This window comes from Notamacropus eugenii, chromosome 4 (assembly GCF_028372415.1).
Source record: "Notamacropus eugenii isolate mMacEug1 chromosome 4, mMacEug1.pri_v2, whole genome shotgun sequence".
Classification (NCBI taxonomy): Eukaryota; Metazoa; Chordata; class Mammalia; order Diprotodontia; family Macropodidae; genus Notamacropus; species Notamacropus eugenii.
Window position 1 is genome coordinate 452197500 of NC_092875.1, and position 18364 is coordinate 452215863.

Here is an 18364-nt window from a genome sequence, read left to right on the forward strand (position 1 = left end):
GCTGTCATAGAATTAACAGCAATTTTCCTAGAAACACTCCAAAGTAGTTTGATGACCCCTCATCTATGGAAAATTTGCTGATCACAAATGGAATTTATGTTTTGTCTTTTAGAGGCACAGGTAACCGTACCAGTGAGTATCGTATCAAGGTCCTTGTGTTTGAGAAGGCTCTCCCAAGAGCAAGCGTTCCTCTTTGGAACCTACGTTTTTGGTATCCGTGAATCAAATATGCTCAGTGACTCTGACAGTGAGTGCTACTGAGGTCTCAACTCTAAATAAATAGTTTAAAATAAAAGTTGGATAAATATCCATCTGTGCCAATGATGTGGTTGGAGAGGGAGTGCTGTAAACACCAAGTAAATTAAATGGGATCTACTTTTGTGGGGTAAATAGCTACTTAGGCCAGTTATTATAGAGAAAATTTTGTTGTGTGGTGCGACAGCACGTACCCATGCGGCTAACCTACAACTGGTAGAAGAAACAAATCCCACCCATACCTAGGAGCAGTGCCATGGCCAGACCACAATTCCTAGGAGGGATGAACTTAATTTGCTGCAAATGAAGCCCAGGCACTGCTTCAGCTCATTAGCTCGTTACAGACATACTGCAAGAGAAGAAAGTGGAATTTAGTAGATGTTCCAACTTCTACATGTGCTGTGAATAAAACAGACTATTGTTTTTTGATAAAGAAGTATTGTTTTGAATGTGCAGAGTAACCAAGTAAAGCCAGTGGAATTTTTTGGCCAAATATAGTCTCTTGCTCACTCCTAAAAATCCTAGCTTTTAAATTAGGAGCTGAAGTCACTGAAGGAACAAAAAAAAAAAGCAAAGGGGAGAGAAGGAGAAAGAGAGATGGAGGAGGGAGAGAGAGAGAGAGAGAGAGAGAGAGAGAGAGAGAGAGAGAGAGACAGAGACAGAGAGAGACAGAGAGAGAGAGAGAGAGAGAGAGAGAGAGAGAGAGAGAGAGAGAGAGAGAGAGAGAGAAAGTTAGTTTACATTCCTGTAGCCTGCTGCAACAAAGCCAAACAAATGTTTGTCTTTAAATTCACTAACATGTAACTCTTTCACGAGCATCCCTTTCTCCATGATCGAAGTCAGAAAACACCATTTCCATTATCAAGTCTCTTAGCCAAAACATATCTGTGTCTGTGTATATGTGTGTGTGAGCGTGAGTGTATGTGCCTGCCTGCATGGATACTCAGAAACAGTACTGTAGGGGTACTGTAGTGGTTTTAGGTCACACAGGCCATTTTTAAATTTAAAGAAAGCATGGTCTCACAGTTTTCTGGCATATGAAATTCCAAGTCACAGTCACAAACTGTGATTTTTTTTTAAAGCATCGTGTAACCACTGAATGGACAAGGAGTATGTTATTTTCAAGCACAGTCTCCCTTGACAGCTCAGGTAATAAAAACCTAAAGGACAGGGGTCAAGCTAGGAAGGATCACTTCTGCATGGAACGGCCCACTGGCAGTACTTATTGCCATAAAAACAACAATGTGTCCCATTCTTAAGACCAGAGCACAGACTGGGCCCATACAATATTTGTGAATGGAATGTGACACAGCTGATTTGTCTTGCTTAGACATTAATGGCCAATTTTCACTCAGCCTATTGGCTCGACCTTGGGGCACCCGGAATTGACCATAGAGGCTCCTGAAACTATGAATGGATTATGTTTGGAATCTTTTTTTAAGTTTTATTTTTAAGTCAAAGTTACATTCTCATGAACTCCAATGCTTTCTGTTAACGGAATTTTGTTAGAATGAGTCCATTGCCAAAAATCCACGTTCCCAGACTGGGGAGCAGCCCAGGCTCTCAGTAGCCAATTAAGAAGTGTAAGAAAAGTGCCCTAAACCCAATACAGAAAATCAGAACATATGAGATATTCATATCCTCAACACTTTGCTCTTCCTACTCTTTGGATCTTTAGGTATCATTTTTAAAATTTTCATGTGTATTTGAGGATTTGGCATGTGAACTTGAGAGTCATGAGGTTTGAAATGAGGAGGGAGCAGTTGTTGTTCATTTGTGTCCAATTCTTTGGGACCCCATTTGGAGTTTTCTTGACAAAGGTACCAGAGTGGTTTATTGTTTCCTTCTCCAGCTCATTTTACAGATAAGGAAACTGAGGCACACAGGGTAAAATGACTTGCCCAGGATCATACAGCTAGTAAGTGTCTGAGGCAAGATTTGAACTCAGGAAAATGTGTCTTCCTGCCTCCAGACTTGGCTGTCATTCTCTCCACTGAGCCACCTAGCTCCCCAAAGACTATTAGTACCAGATGGCAAAATTTAACTTGAAATAGCTGAGTTACTACAAAAACCAGTTCTCAATCCCTCACTCCTCCCCCATTCTGAAAAACACCCCAGAAATCAAGCACTTGCGTCATTAGACGCTATTCGTTATGTAGACAGGGATCAGAGGAAGCAGGGGCTTTAGGGACAGATAATCCTCTGTAGATCAATCATTCCAAACATATTAGCAAAGCAATTTTTTAAACTGAGGGTCATATACATGGACATGAAAATAGCTTGTTTCTTGCAATCCTTGTTTCATAGAATCACTAGCTAGTTTAAGGCTACCTGAGAGCTTAGAAATAGATTCTAACTCAAAGCCCCTCATTTTACAAATGAAAAAACTGAAGACAGAATGGTTAATTTGCCCAAATTCATACAAGTTATACAGAGTACAAATAGGATTTGAATTGGGGACAAGTAGGTGGAGCAGTGGATAGGCCTGGCGTCAGGAAGACCTGAGTTCAAATTCTTATTCAAATACTTACCATGTGACCCTGGGCAAGTCACTTACCCCTATTTGCCTCAGTTTCTTTACCTGTAAAACGAACTAGAGAAGGAAATGGCAAACCGGTGCAGGATCCTTGATAAGAAAACCTCAAAAGGGGTCAGAAAGAATCAGACACAACTGAAGTGACTGAATAACAACCAAATAAACAACTTTTGACTCTACTTTTCCTACTGCATCTCCATTTTCTGTTATGAGATTTTTACCTCTTTAGACAGAACCACAGTTTTATTTCAGTGTTAATTTTTTTTTTGAAACAGCCATTCAAGCAAAGGCAGAAAAATGCCTATTTCCAATGAATTATTCTCTATCATTCTATATATGTACCTATGCATGCCCATGATAAAATAATACCAACCTCCTAAGGCGATAAGGTGAGAGAACATGTGTATATTGCTTTGTTATGTACGCAGTTTTCTTTTGTGGATTGTAAAAAAACAGAAACCAAAAAAACAACTTCCACAACATAAGTGTTTAGGATTGTCCCAGGGGAGAGGTACAGACCTGGCCTTTAACTCAGCATGGTGTTCTGATTCCTTTGGCCTCTGGACATCTTTCAGCTCAACTTTTCCAGTCAAAGGAGAACTAGGCATAGGCCCATGAGGAGCACAATTTCAAACCTAGAAAAGAGCTCTGGAATGAGATATTCATGTGATAAAGAGAAAGGAATTCCAGGCTTGGAGAGGTCTATGGGCCTCAGGCCACAGGGCTCAAGGTCTACATGGCATAAGGGGTAGACTTGATTTCACTATAACCATTAAGGATTGAGCCAGACAGGAAGGATCTCCCTAATAGAATTTCTTTCCAGGTATGTCAGTCTCAATGGTGGGTCTAAGAATGTGGTTTACCACCCTTGTCCCCTCTCAACCTGCAACCCCACCCCACTCCCATGCTGGCAAAGAAAATTATAGATAAGGGGGTAGGATCTATATCAAGAATTGAAACCTATGAGAGAAAACTATTGATCTCAGATAAAAGAGCAAGCCTTTCTTCCTGGCAATGAGAGGGAGGGCAGTCCCCAGATCATTGCCAATAGATCAGAACAAGACACCCCAAGAATAGTGGAGGTGGAGGACAGTTGCAGGGGTGGCTAACCTTCGAGCTCAAGGTCACATGTGGCCTTCTAGGTCCTTGGGTGGAGCTTTTTGACTGGGTCCAAGTTTTACAGAACAAATCCTTTTATTAAGGGGATTTGTTCTATGAAGTTTGGAGGAACAGAATGAGCTGCACTCTAGCTTCCCACATTTTTGACTGAGGACTTAAGGAGCAGAGTTTTTAGCTGTGGTCAGGCATTTGCCACATAAAAGGAACTAAAACCAAATATATATCATGACCAAGGCCAATTAGGAAGGAGGGAGCTTAGGAAAATGGGTTGAGAGTCCTGTTGCTGCTGCCAAAGATCAAGGTCAAGCTAGAAGAATCATTGTGACCCAACAAATTATTACCTTTTTATATCAGTCAACAAACATTTATTAAATATCTATTATGTTCCAGGTACTGTGCTAAGTAGTGCAGATACAAAGAAAGGCAAAAGACAGTCTATGTTTTTAAGGTGCTCATTGTCTAATGGGGGAGATGACATGTAAACAACTATCAACAAACAAGATATATACAAGATACACTGGAGATAATCAACAGAAGGAAGGAACTAGGATTAAAATGAATCAACAAAGGCTTCAGAAAGACTCACAGAAGTTGAGATTTTAGCTGGGACTTGAACAAAGTAGGGGGTAGTGATGAAGAAGGTGAGAATTCCTGTGTTTGTCTCGTTTCATTGTTTGTCCTTCATTTTCAAAGAGGATCACGACATCAGGGAGGTGGTGCCATGACATGCAAGTGAATTGGATTTAAGTCAGGGAGGACTGTGCAGAGTCACCAGCCTCATTATCTCCTCTGGAGCCATCTGGGTCCCCCTGGCCCAAACTGGAGATGGCCCAGGATGATGGCTCAGTTTGACTGAGCCAAAGCCTATTCACCGATTAAAGTTTAATAAGAAATAAGGCAGAGAATGGCCTCTTTACCTAGTCAAAAACAAAAAAGAATTGAGAGGGAAGACCGCAGGATTTCTGGCCAACACAGAAACCATTGCTTTTTATATTCATTCTGTTTGCCTTGAAGAAAACCCCCTTTGAAGAATCTAAGTTAACTTGATGATAAAATTAAATGAACAATAAATAAAATGAAGTGATAAAATATAAAATATCTAGGTGAGGTATTAGCATGCTGAGACTACAGGAAGTACTGCCTCCCCCTACCACTGCGTGATTCTGGTCCTCGGGGACCCAGGAAAGTTCAAACAAGTGGTGGAATCTAGAAACCCCAGAAATGATGCCAACTGGCTGGATCGAAATAAAAACAGCAAAAATTGGCTGGCTCATATAAACATATAGCAGTGTTCAGATACAGAGGGTGCTATGCAGGAATGGACTGTGAACCCCCATTCTTTGGACCTAGGGCTGGTGGCACTTTGCATAGTGCTTTCAACAAGGTAATAGCATATAAGGGAAAGAGCTCAGTTACAGGAGTCAAAAGACCTGAATTTCAGTTCCAAGGCTGCCACAGACTTGTTTCATGACTTTGAGAAATTCATTTCTCTTTTGTGAATTTCCATTGACTCCTGCATAAAATGAGAGCACTTAATTATGTCCCTACCACTTCCTCTAGCCCAAGTTTTAAGTGTCGAAGACAGAATTTAAACCCAAGTCCTATAACTCCAAAGTCCGTTTTTTTTCCTCCTCACTTTATGTTACCCTCTTTGTGGCCCTACAGGACTTCTAAAGCGACTGGAATCATCATCTTCATTCATATTCTTTTGGCTTATGTGTATACTTTGTTAGCAGTACTTCAAAAATGCTCCCCTTAAGAGGAGATAAAGGAAGGTAATGATTTTACACCCTGTTCACATATGAAGATGCTACTTCCCATTGATATTATTATGACTGTATAGTTTAAGAGACAATAATGAGAACTTCTTTGTTTAGTCAACGCACGTGCCTCCTGCTCGGACTGTTCTTCCTCTAAGCAGAAGAAAAAGAGTGAATAAATAGTAATCCTGGGATTGAACACGTAAAATGATGTATTGAAAACATTGTTTTATTTAGAAACCTTACCATGGATCATCACATTCACGTAAGACCTAGAACTGGAATAATCCACTTGGACCCTGGGGAAGAAAGACAAAAGAGTATCACAGAAGATATTTAGAAGAATAGATGTAGACATTCCATCCACTGGAATAGATGACAGCCTATCCATACACATTCTCATCCATCAAGTGTTATCTTTGACTTTTTTCTAAACTTCAGGGAATTAACTCCAGAGAGATCATTACTGGAAGTAAAGCTTTTACATATTACAATCAGATCATCTCTTCTTATATCTAGGACTCTTAGATATGTACTGAAATTATCAGGATAGAGTCTCAGACAAAACAGAAATGTAGCTTATGCTGGCTCAGGAACACCTCATCATCACAGACTAACCCAGTTCAGAAGGTTGATCTCTTGCCATGCAGAAGGTACCAAGCATAGCCTCAGCATGCAAAAGACCCAAGGGAAAAAAAGGAATATAGAAGCTACATGTTCCCTTGACAACCTTCACAAGAGATAAGATGAGATATAGAAAGAAAAAAATGGCACAGAGAAGGCTCCTGATGATCCAAACTAATCTAGCTGGCTGAAGCCATGTACCACAAAAATTGACTTGGGTCCTAGTTGCTCTTTTGCAAGCAAACCAGCCTGTACCCAAGACTCCACAAGAAGAACCAGTTGTTAGAATTTATTTTTCCTCTACCTCATATGTGATCAAAAGACTTGTCCCCACTGAGTAGCCTAGCACTTTCTCTTGTCCTATAGCTGTCCTCACTCACTGCTTCTAAATTCAGTGATGGCATCAGTCTTATTCTTAATAAATGCCAATAAGCATTTATTAAGCACCTTCTCTGTGACTGGCACTGTGCTACGCTTGAGGATACCAAAAAAACAAAACAAAAACAAAAACAAAAACAAAGGGCAGTCCCTGCCTTCAAAGAGCTTATAATCTAATGGTGCTGAAGTTGTGCCCTGAGAGGGTACAAAGGATATTAGAACAGGAATTGCCATCAGTTCTAAATGTAGCAATACCTCAATGATCTGTCATTATCAAAGAATGAGGTATGTATACTTCTCCATGGCAACTATTTCATTTTTATCTTCGTATTATTAGTGCCTAGTTCAGTGGCTTGCTCACGGCATTCATTTCATAAATTTGTGTTGAATTGAGTTGATTTGAATTTCACATTAAAAACATTTTCCCAGATAAATCAAACACTTTCAAAATTGCCAAAACATTTTATCTTAACCAGTTTAATAGAAACTCTTCCTAAAATATTTTGTGTCCGTACATTAATAAACAGAAAAAAATTGAACACAACTTAATCTTTTCTTGGTAACTCAGAGCAATCATTATTAATATCCACATTACACTGAATTATAATACAGAAGCTACATATCTGCTTTGAATGTTTGTCTCCTCCCCTAAAGCTTGCCAGTCTCTCTAATATGCCCCCTCCTCTCCTCTGACATTGTTACCACTCCGATGCAGACCCTCATCACCTCATGTGTAGATTACTGCCATAGCCTGCTGGTGGGTCTGCCTTCCTCAGATGTCTTCACACTCTAATTAATCCTACATTTGACCTCTAAAATGGTTTTTCTAAAACTCAGCTCCAATCACATCACCCTCCCCCTACTTAATAAACTAAAGTGGTTCCCTCTTGCCTCCTTGAGCAAATATAAAATGCTCTGTTTGGCATTCAAAGACCTTCACAACCTAGCCCCCTCCTCCCTTACCAGTCTTCTTATGCCTTACACCCAAGAATACACTCTTTCATCCGGTAACACTGGTCTCCTGAGTATTCCATGAGCAAGACACTCCAACTCTTGGCTGCAGGCATTTTCTCTGACTGTCCCCCATGGCTGGAACATTGTTTTTCCTCCACCCCATCTACTGACCTCTCTGGTTTTTTTTAAGTTCCAACTGAAATCCCGTCTTCTACAGGAAACCTTAACTAACCCTTCTTAATTCCAATGTCTTCTCTCTTTTAATTATTTGCTATTTTCCTGTATGTGTTTGCGTATTGCCTCCCCATTAGATTGTAAGCATCTTGAGGGAAGAGACTATCTTTTCCCTCTTTTTGTACCCCAGCACTTGTGCCTCGTACACAGGAGGTGTTTAATAAATGTTTATTGATCAATTGTTACTCTTCTTGCTATCATTTTACCTGTATCTATTAGCCTTCTAATTTACTGCTTCTAATATGCTATGGATATGAAAAACACTAACCAGGCTTATAAAATGTTGTTAAATAAGCATCTACTGAACTCTGGAAAAGAATTTAAGGCACAAAGTATATGTAACTTTAGTAAAGAGGGGTTTTTTTTGATAGTCATTTCCACTGCATTGTTATTTTTTAGAATATTATCCTCCAAATAATCAAATCATGTTGCAAAGGAGTTGACTACGAATAGGTTGCTTTATAAAGCATAGGTTACACCCAGGAAAGGTGATGAATGGACAAAAACTTGAACATAAACTAGCTAAGCATCAGAGTTTAAGCATTTGTTTAAAATTTATACAAACTCTCCAAAACATAACAACCTATTAGATCTCCTGACGTTAACCCTTTAACCCTCAGTTCTCCCTAAGTGTTGCATTAGTCTTTAGGGAACTGCTCAACTGGTTGTAATGACAGGTCACTGTTGAGTCTGCCTCACACCTTTTATCAGATAGAGAGGCCAAACTCTAGCTATTGAGAGGGGGCATAGTATAACAGAATAGGTGATGGACTTTGCATCCGAAAGACCTGGGTTCAGATTCTACCTTTAATACTTATTAACAGTGTGAACTTGGGTGAATCATTTAACTGCTCATAGCCTCAATTTGTTTATCTTTAAAATAATACTTTTAATTACTACCTTAGAGAGTCCCTGTGAGGTTCTACTTGGCAAGCTTTAAAGTGTTCCATAAGTGGTAGCTATTATTATTGCCTTCAACTCTCTCTGGATTGCATTCCAGACTTCTTGTACCATGCCCAGCAGAATGGGTTTCCCCAACCCTTTTCAGCTCTATTTTTATGTGTTATCTTCCCCATTAGAATATAAGCTTCTTGCAAGCAGGGACTTTCTTTCTTAATCTGTTTGTATTTGCATTGTCCATTCTTAGTCACAGTACCTGACACATAAAAGAATTTAATAAATATTTGTTGACTCTCTTTTTGATGACCAAGGCTCATTGTCTAACCCACCAGAGCCTCAGTCTCCTCATCTGAACAATGGGTTGTGGTGAGGTTGTTGAAATTGAAATACTATACATCTGTGTGTGTGTGTGCGCTATAGATGTGTACTAGAGATGTACTATATATAGTAATCATACAAACACATGTGCGTGTACACACATATGTATGTATATATTACCGATTATGTATATGTATGATATGTATATATGTATAATATATGTGTACATACATATATGTATATATATATTACTGATTTGCAATAAACCTCTAAGTACTGTCTAGTCCTTTGTCTCATCATTTATTTACACAAGAATTTTTAAATCCAAAAAAGGAAAAAAGCAGAATTAGCATGGCAACTTTGTAATTTACACTAAATATGGATATCAAACTAGTAGCAAAGGTGAATTTTATCTTATAGGAAGGCATGTTTATACTTTTCCATGGCCAACAAATCCAAAGCAAAACAAATTCACTACATTCTAGAAGTGAAATAAATGTTCCACTCTGTTTGAATTGAAATGATGGAGCGTGTGAGTGGTGGGGCCACCACTAAATAAAAATAAAGGTATTGGGTTGTATAGACCCTGGCTGATTAAAGTACCTGCACTGAAAGAGCGCCTTGTTTGGCTAATGAAGGCACTACCTCAGGAAACTGAAAATCAAGAATTAGTATAAGCTGTGCTTTTTTTTTCTTGAGTTTATATTAACCTCAACCATAACTTCAGTACATTTGCTTTATTGGTCTTTGGAGTCATCAAAAATACACTCCCATTGAAAATGCATGAGCAAAAAAAATAACAGTAAGCAAAAGTAAAAATTTTCCATTGACATTATGACATGGGTTAATATGAAACAGAAATAAAAAAAATCAAGAATCACACCTACACACACACACACACACACACACACATATACATTAATCATTTTGATTTGAGCTATTGTGTATCACTTTACCTAGAAAAGAAAAAGGAAAAAAAATCGCACGCACACACAGAACATTCAAAGAGAAGCAGGAAACAATCTGGCAAGCTCTCATAAGTTGATCAATCAAGTGGCAATACGAGTATGGGATGAGCAGATTTATAGCCACTGTTTTGGCAGCCTGACTTTATCAATCATATGGCCTTCACGAAAGCACCATCACAGTTTCTTAGGAAAGTGTCAGATCAAAAGGAAGTATGGTGGAAATTTCCAAAATAGCTTCTGTGGGTAGCCACAGTAAGGGCAGACTTCTATATTGGATCACTGAGCCCACATTGCCAGTCTGCAGTGATCACTGACTGCCTGAGATGTACTTTGGTGAGTTTATGATGCACTCATCTTTCTGATGAATGGACCAATTCCTTCTCCTGTACCATTTATTCTTAGCTCATCCATATGAAGAAGGAAGAATATCATTAGCAACCCTACAGGCTCACCCAGTATGGTGCTCAGAGCATGTTGATATGTGATCCAGAAATGTTCCACCACCTCCGACTTGGAAAAACAATAGGATGGCAGCTGTATGGGGAATAGTGGCAGATGTGGGGAGCATAGTAGGAATGACTGGAAGAGGAAGAAATGAAGAACACAGATAAAAATCATACTATTCATTATAAGGAAGTTTTTTTGTCATTTTCGTTGTTCTGGTTGAGGTTGCTGCTGGTGTGTGTGTGTGTGTGTGTGTGTGTGTGTGTGGTGTGTGTGTGTGTTTCCCCCTCATACATCATCAAGGCCACCTAGAACAATATGGCTAAAAATACAGTTCGTGTTTAGTTAATGTTCAGCTACAGAGGCAATCTACAGATGAGAAGAACTTAAATGTTGTTCTAAGACTTAGGTTTTAATTCCCCCTCTGCCACTCAACGCCCATATAGACCTCGAGTGGCAATAAACTGCTCTGGGTCTTATTCTCCTCATCTATAAAATGAAGGGCTTAGACTAGATGATTTCTAATTTGCCTTCCATCCCTAAATCTAGGATTCTATAAGACACAATGTCTTATGAATAAGGTTAGAGTCCTAGCTCTATCAACTACGAGTTAGGTGACCATGGCCAATTGTCTAACCCACTGAGCCTCAGTTTCCCCATATGAGCAATGGAGATAATGCTATTTATCCTATCTACTTCATAGAGCTGTTGTGAAGAAAGTGCTTTTGAAATTGAATTACTACATATAAATGGATATGCTGCCATCACCAACATCCTTACCACTACCAGCATCATCCCTACCATCATCATCATCCTCACCAAATAACCCCAGATACTATTTGCTAATGGTAACCTAGGCAGTATATTGCTGCTTGAGAAAACAGTACATGCAAATTCCAAGTGTGTAAAAATATACTTGTGGTCTATTTGACTTTGTTTTAATTTACTTTAATTAATTAATTAATTTATGAAAAATGATAGCAAGCTGTTGTGGCTTAACTTATACAATTATTAATCAAAATTGAAATTGTTGTCTGAACCTAAAATCTGAGAGTTTCACAATTCATTAAGTTTTTAAATAACATATCTAGCAAAAGACTGGGAAATGCGCTCACTAAGTATTAGGGTTATTTGATTACCTAGACAGATATACAGATGATATAGATAGATGTATAGATAGAGGAGATGGATAGAGATTGGCACATAGAGATCAGAGAGAGAGAGAGAGACAGAGACAGAGACAGAGACAGAGAGAGACAGAGAGATTGAGAGAGAGAGACACACAGAGACAGAGAGAGAGAGAGAGAGAGAAATTTAATTAAGGCCCTGCCCTTTAAAAAAAGAAACCAACATAATGGTTCTGGATCCTTCCCTATCTGCGTTGCTACCATTCTGTAGATGACTGAAGGAGCTCTTGTTCACAATGTTTTCAAGTCATGATTTCTGGAATTCACCTCACTTATCACCATGTCAGAATATTTCTTCTCAGTCCGTTAGAAGTAGGTTTTGCCTTTCGACTCCTTTCAAGCATTCCAGAGGTTCACTCACAATGTCAGACTACAATAAAATTCAGTATGATGTGAGTCACTCTGTGATATTGCCTTTCAAGTTACATGGTCTAAATGGAATGAAAGGGAAGATATTCTGAATGGGACACACAGTAAAAAAATGACATGACATGAAAAAAGTCACATCCTGTGATATTGCTAAGGAGAGATGCTTTTATTGGGGGGTAGTTATGCATGTTTGAGCAGCTGAATGATTGAAAAAAGCAAACAAGATTTCCTCTTTCAAATGATCACAGGAGTTATGATTGCTTTTATTTTATCTTGATAGCATACTTAGTACAATGGGTAATAAAGCAGAAGGTTGCTGAGTGCTAATGCTTCCTATCCATGAATTTTTCTAAAGAGCCAACCCACGCAGAGTTGCGTCATGGGAGATTGGAACTAATGACCACTTGCTCTGGGGAGCAACACACTGTGAATCTGAAGCTGGTCTCGTTTACATAGTGACCTGACTCTTGGCAACAGGTCATGGCCAGTGAAACAAGGGCTGCCAGAAGTGTCATTTAGGGGGCCGCCAACCCAGAAATGCTCTCTGAGCTACCAGCCATGCCCCGAAATGATCTTAAATGGTCTGGTCACCTACCACCTTGATAAATTATAGGCATTTCTGTCTAGATTGATTAGCCCACCGCAAGCTTCCCACAAGGGAGCTGGCACACATCAAATAGGACAAATCCTCTACTTCTTCCTTCAATTTCTAAAGCAAGTCATGGCTTGAAGACAGAAGTATTGGTTATTTAGGGACTCTGTTTGGAGTGTCCCAGTGTGAGCAAGTTGTTTTTTTTTTTAATTGAAGCGAAAAAATGGACATTTTTTAAACAATTTTTTATATTTTACTTCATAGAGAAAAAAATAATTTTAAAAAGGAAATGATAAATGATCTTGCTTACAAATTCCCCTCCTGCCTAGTCATTATTTTGAGTGCTCCCCCTTAAATAAATGTAAATATATTTTTAAGTAAATTCATATTCTTAAGTAAATTGCCTTAAGAATAGGAACGGATCCTGTTGCTAGGTCACATTTTAGGATCAATTTTCAATGTTGTACAGGGGGAGTCTTATGCAGAATGACCACTAATGACCCCTTTTGCCTCATGCTTAAAATATACCCATCCATTCCTGCTCTCAGAAATAAATCAACAAAAAGCTCAATGGATACAATAAAATTATCCCCTGTGATAACAACGAGTCATCTATGCTACAGTGGGCTCCCTCAGCTCCCTGCTTTTCTGCTAAGGTCACCTGCATTGCCGGAATACCACTGGAAACCATAAGCCTAGTTCTACTGTTTGACTCTAGCCTGTGTATTCGATGCAGGTTACAAGTATATGTATATATATATATATATGTATATATATATATATATATAATGCTCACATTTGGACATAAAATCTCTTAGATTACCATTGCAGTTTTAGAAGCATAATTTCACAGACAGAAGTTTGACCTAAAAGACAATAAAATCACAATCAAGATATGTATTATTTCCTTTGTGAAAAAGTCTTCATATTGTTATGCACATTTATTTTCTATCTTATGGGTTTACACAAAAAAAAAGGCTAGTTTTTGTGTGTAAAAAAGATTTTTTTTTTTAGTTTTTTATTTTTATAGACTCAATAAAAGATAGGTGGACATAGTGATCTGACCTAAAAACAAGGCAGATCTGGGTTCAAGTTCTGCTTCTAACACATACTGGCTGTGTGACCCTGGACAAGTCACAAAGCCTCTCAGTGTTCCTGGTCATGCTCTTAGATTATACATTACAGGGAAAGTACTGACCTGCATCAACAGAGGGAATTCCCTTAATTGGAATTTCACAATAACAATGAAATCTGTGTCCTGCCCCAGCTCCTACCACTAACCTTATCCCTATCCAATTCCTATCCTATCCTTGCACCCCATTACTATACCAATCTCTATGCCTGTTCCTGTCCCTATCCATGAGAGGTGTATACAAGATGTTACAAATGTTATTGCTTAGTGTAGGCTCAAAACTGAACTAAAACTTTTAGGACCCCCTGCATAAACCTATATATAAGACACATACACATATTTATGTATCTGTGTGTGTGTGTGTGTGTGTGTGTGTGTGTGTGTGTGTGTATAAATCTCAGTGTTGTGCAGTGGATAAAGAGTTGACTTCTGAGTCAGGAAAATCTAGGCTCTGGCTTCAAATATTACCTTCTTCACACACTGGCTGAATGACCCTGGGTAAGTCACTTCTCAAAAGCACAAGGAACTCTCTAAGATTGCAAATTGAAGAATAGGTACCAACCTACATTTGGTAGGGTGAGTTTCCTCATCAATAGTTCCCTCTGCCAATGAAATCACAGTTCTAGACCAAAGATAAATAGATATATGTGTATGCGTGCATGTACATATATGTGTATGTATATATACACTTGTGTATATGCATACATACATAAATACTTGTGTATATTTATATATGTACATGTGTATATATATGTATGTATTATGTCTCTACCTATATATACAGATAGGGAGGGAGAGATGGAGAGAGAGACAGAGAGACAGAAAGAGAGAGAAAGAGAAAGAGAGAGAGAGAGAAAGGGAGAGAGAGAGCGCTGCCTAGGGCTCTGAGAAGTTAAATGACTTGCCTAGGGTCATTAGCAAGCGTGTATCAGAAGCAGAACTTGTGGGGAGGGAGGTATCTTTGTATACTATGACCTAAATCAAATTTATTACACATTTTCACTTACGTATGAGACATAAAAGTGTAAGCAAATACACTGCCTATCCCATTTCTCCCGGTCTTCTCTTGAAATCCTTTGCTGGAAAATCATATGGAGGTTTTTTTGTGAAATTCTTTACAACAACATTTATTCTCCTTTCAATATAGCACATTCATTTGGAAAATGTTTAACATATTTAATAATTACATGCTAAATAATAACAAAGTTTAGAGCTGAGATGCCCATGGATTCCACAGGATGGAATTAAAGGTAGCTATTATTGGTTCTTCTACACCTGTCTTTTTTGTTCCTTCTCATTAAAATGGATAATTTATAAAGAGTTTCAAACTTCACATGATTCAGTTCTGCAAAGTATCACAAAGATCACAAGCTAATTTCCTAAGATGTCTGATTTAGTGTTGAAAAAGCATTTATTGAGGACCTACTGCTTCCAAAGAGCTGTTCTACTCCTTTAGAGTTAGAATCTAATGACTATTAGCTGATTTTTGAACTTATAAAGCTCATTTGTCTAACATTTCAATTGAAGAAGTATTTCTTAAGCACCAGTTATGTACAGGGCACTAAGGGAAGGTTTGGGCTACAGAGACAAAACAGAAACCAGTTCTTCCTTCAAGGAGTCTCCATTCCACTGAGGAGTTCCACTTTAATGAACATGAGCAAATACAGTATAACTTTTAAATGGAGAGAGCTTTAATAACTGACTGGATCATGAGTGGCTTCCTGTAATGGGTGGAATCTCAACTGAACCTGGGATTGAAGTTAATGATTCTAATAGGCAAAAGTGAGGAGAAGGGGATTGTAAGTTTGGGAGAAGTAAAAAAGTAGACGATCGAATGCCAAGTCCAAGGGACAATTAATAGTTTGCAGAATGAAAGAAGGGGAGCAATGGGGAATAAGGTAAGAAAGGTGAGCAAGAGCCAGACCAAAAAGGGCGCAATTGTATTGATCCCTTTATCGGGACTAGAGGACTACGTGAAAAGAAAAAAGAAAAAAACTTGGAGCTTTTTATGATAAAGAATATCAAGACTGCCTGAAAATAGCATATTCTCAGTCATCCAATCTTAAGAAATGCAAAAGTAAGTATTAATTATTAGAATGCAGACTATTCTTAAAATGTTTGTTGCTCTTTGATGGTGGATGTGGGGAAGGAAGGGAAGACTGTTGCCAGCCACAAATACACCATAAAGGCAGAAATTTGGGAGAAAGAATTAAGATGGAAATTGACTCTGCTGACAGATTTTTTTTTCCTTTTCCCTTACTCCCTTTTTGGGGCAGCTAGGTAGAATAGTGGATAGATTGCTAGACTGGAATCAAAAAGATCTGGATTCAAATTCAGCCTCAGATACTTACTACCATGTGACCATAGGCAGCCTCTGTTGGTTGGTAAACCTCTGTTTACCTGAGTTTCCTCATCTTTAAAATGAGGATAATCATAGCACCTATCACCTAGGGTTTTTGTCAGGATCAAGCATAGTACCTGGCTATGTAAGCACTATGTAGGAAGCACTATATGAGTATTAACTATTTTTTACATGAAAGATCAGAGGATTTGGGGAATAAGAAATACTGTGAGACTTGAAGCACACTTAAGACTCCCCCCAGAAAAGATCTGGAAGTGCAGATTTACAAATTGGAATTAAGGATTGTTGGATAGCATTTACGACAAGGATGTGGATCCTCAATAGCAGAGGAAGTTTAGGTTAGCTTAAAAAAATAGACAGTCTTAGTTTGAGGAGTACTTTGGCTTGCCTTTTGGCTTTAGTTATAAATGATGGCCTATGGTTAAAAAGCTATGAGTCTACTCTTATCAGAGAAAGCCTTTCTAGACGCTGTAATCCCCCAGTAGTTAGCCAAGAGGCATCCAGAAGAGATGGCGCCCAGAAGGGTGGCTTAGCCTTCAATACACATGTGTTTCCTGGGTATATGTGCCTCTCCTTATGTATTCTCATTGCACGTTCCCTATTCCTGTTCACTCTTCCTATTTATGATACTTATTTATGGGAGAGTGGCCTCTAGATAGTTACATTCATGCCAAAATGAGTCTTCAGAGTGGGGCTTCATCAAAGATTTTTATGTAGTTTGCTCAAAATATTCATTTTGATCCCAAGGTCATCATCATAAATCTTAATCGCTGCTCTGTGCAACACACCCAAAATATTGGTACACTCGGTGTCTAAGTGGTCCCAGACACCTAAATCTTTTGAATTCTTGTATCTCGAATTTTTGCATTTGATAATTCTATAGCTTTGTTCAGCCTCCTCCCTTGCTGTCTGTCAGATTGTCAGCTGTCACTATAGCTTCCTTCAGTAGTCTCCCCTCCTCCCCTCTCTCTTCTACTTTGCTTCTTTAAAAGCATAAAAATCAGCGACAGACTTGGAAACCAGATACCTACGCTTGTTCAAGAGTCTTAAGTAATTACTATTAGCAAAGTTCTGAAGGGCTTACCTATGATGACAGTAGGTGGCCTTTCCAACATGTATTTTGGATGCCCTAAAATCTTCCTTCTTTTTCTGTTTTTGGAAATTCGGATAACTGAGTTTGTAAGGCAAGAGTCCTCTGAATTAGTGAGGAGCACCTACATATCAAATCTTCAGAGACCTTGTTGTCAATCAGATTTAGGTCTAGAATATAACATTATTTTAAACACCAGAGATATGCATGGAATTAGTTTTCTTTTCTTTTTCGTAGATGTAGCATGCCCAAATTTGTTTTATTATATGAAATGCGACTCAAAAGAAATGAGAATGGCTTAATACAAAAACTCTAACTACATGGCATTTTCCACCTTTTACCTAAATGAAACCATTAAATGCTCCTGAATCTCTATGATACATTGAAAGAATATTTCTAATGGAGATAGATTTTCTTATATACCTTGCTGTACCTAAGGAAAGGAATCTGCGGGTTTTGCTAACCTCCATGATTAGAGAAGCAGCATTACGTTTATGGATACCAGAGCTTGCTCTAAGACTATACACGCATCTCTCTATTTTCTCATACCCTCCTTCAGTAAGAGTCAATAATCTCAAGCAATGGAACATATGGCCTCCAGGGATCATAGTACAGGAAAACTTTAGGCCAATTGCTTTAACTAGTCTCGTGAGATACTTTAAATCATAGTAAGCTTGTAAGGAGCACTGATGATCTTTATCAATCCTTATCATCCCACAGGGTGGGAGTCAAACTTTCAGCGCTTATTGGGGGGCAGGGGGGGGATATGGAGAGGGGACGGAAAAGGAGATAGCAATAAAATTTGTGCTCTGAGAGATACTAAAGAAATCTGTATAAATACACTATATACTTAGAGCTCTCTCTCTCTCTCTCTCTCTCTCTCTCTCTCTCTCTCTCTCTCTCTCTCTCTCTCTCTCTCTCTCTCTCTCTCTCTCCCCTCACCACCTTCTGTTATCTATAGTATATCAAGTGAAAAAATTACATAAAAGTCTTGTGTATCTTTGAGTCTAGGATATAGAAGTTAGAAAAGAACATTCAATGGGGGGGCAGGGAAGGGAAGGAAAATCAAAGCAAGAAGTCAGTACTAGGACTTGGCAATTCTCAAAATTGATGCAACGTTTCCTTTTCCATGATATATTATT

The 18364-nt window shown here is 38.6% G+C and overlaps 1 long non-coding RNA gene across 1 annotated transcript; it reads right to left on the reverse strand.

Moving 5' to 3' along the window:
- Positions 1–324: 324 nt before the first annotated feature.
- Positions 325–9263, reverse strand: LOC140501973 (uncharacterized). Its single transcript, XR_011966465.1, has 3 exons — positions 5917–9263; positions 3311–5823; positions 325–604 (listed from the first exon to the last, which is right to left on the reverse strand). It is a non-coding gene; the product is annotated as an uncharacterized lncRNA (long non-coding RNA).
- Between the last annotated feature and the right edge of the window lie 9101 nt (positions 9264–18364).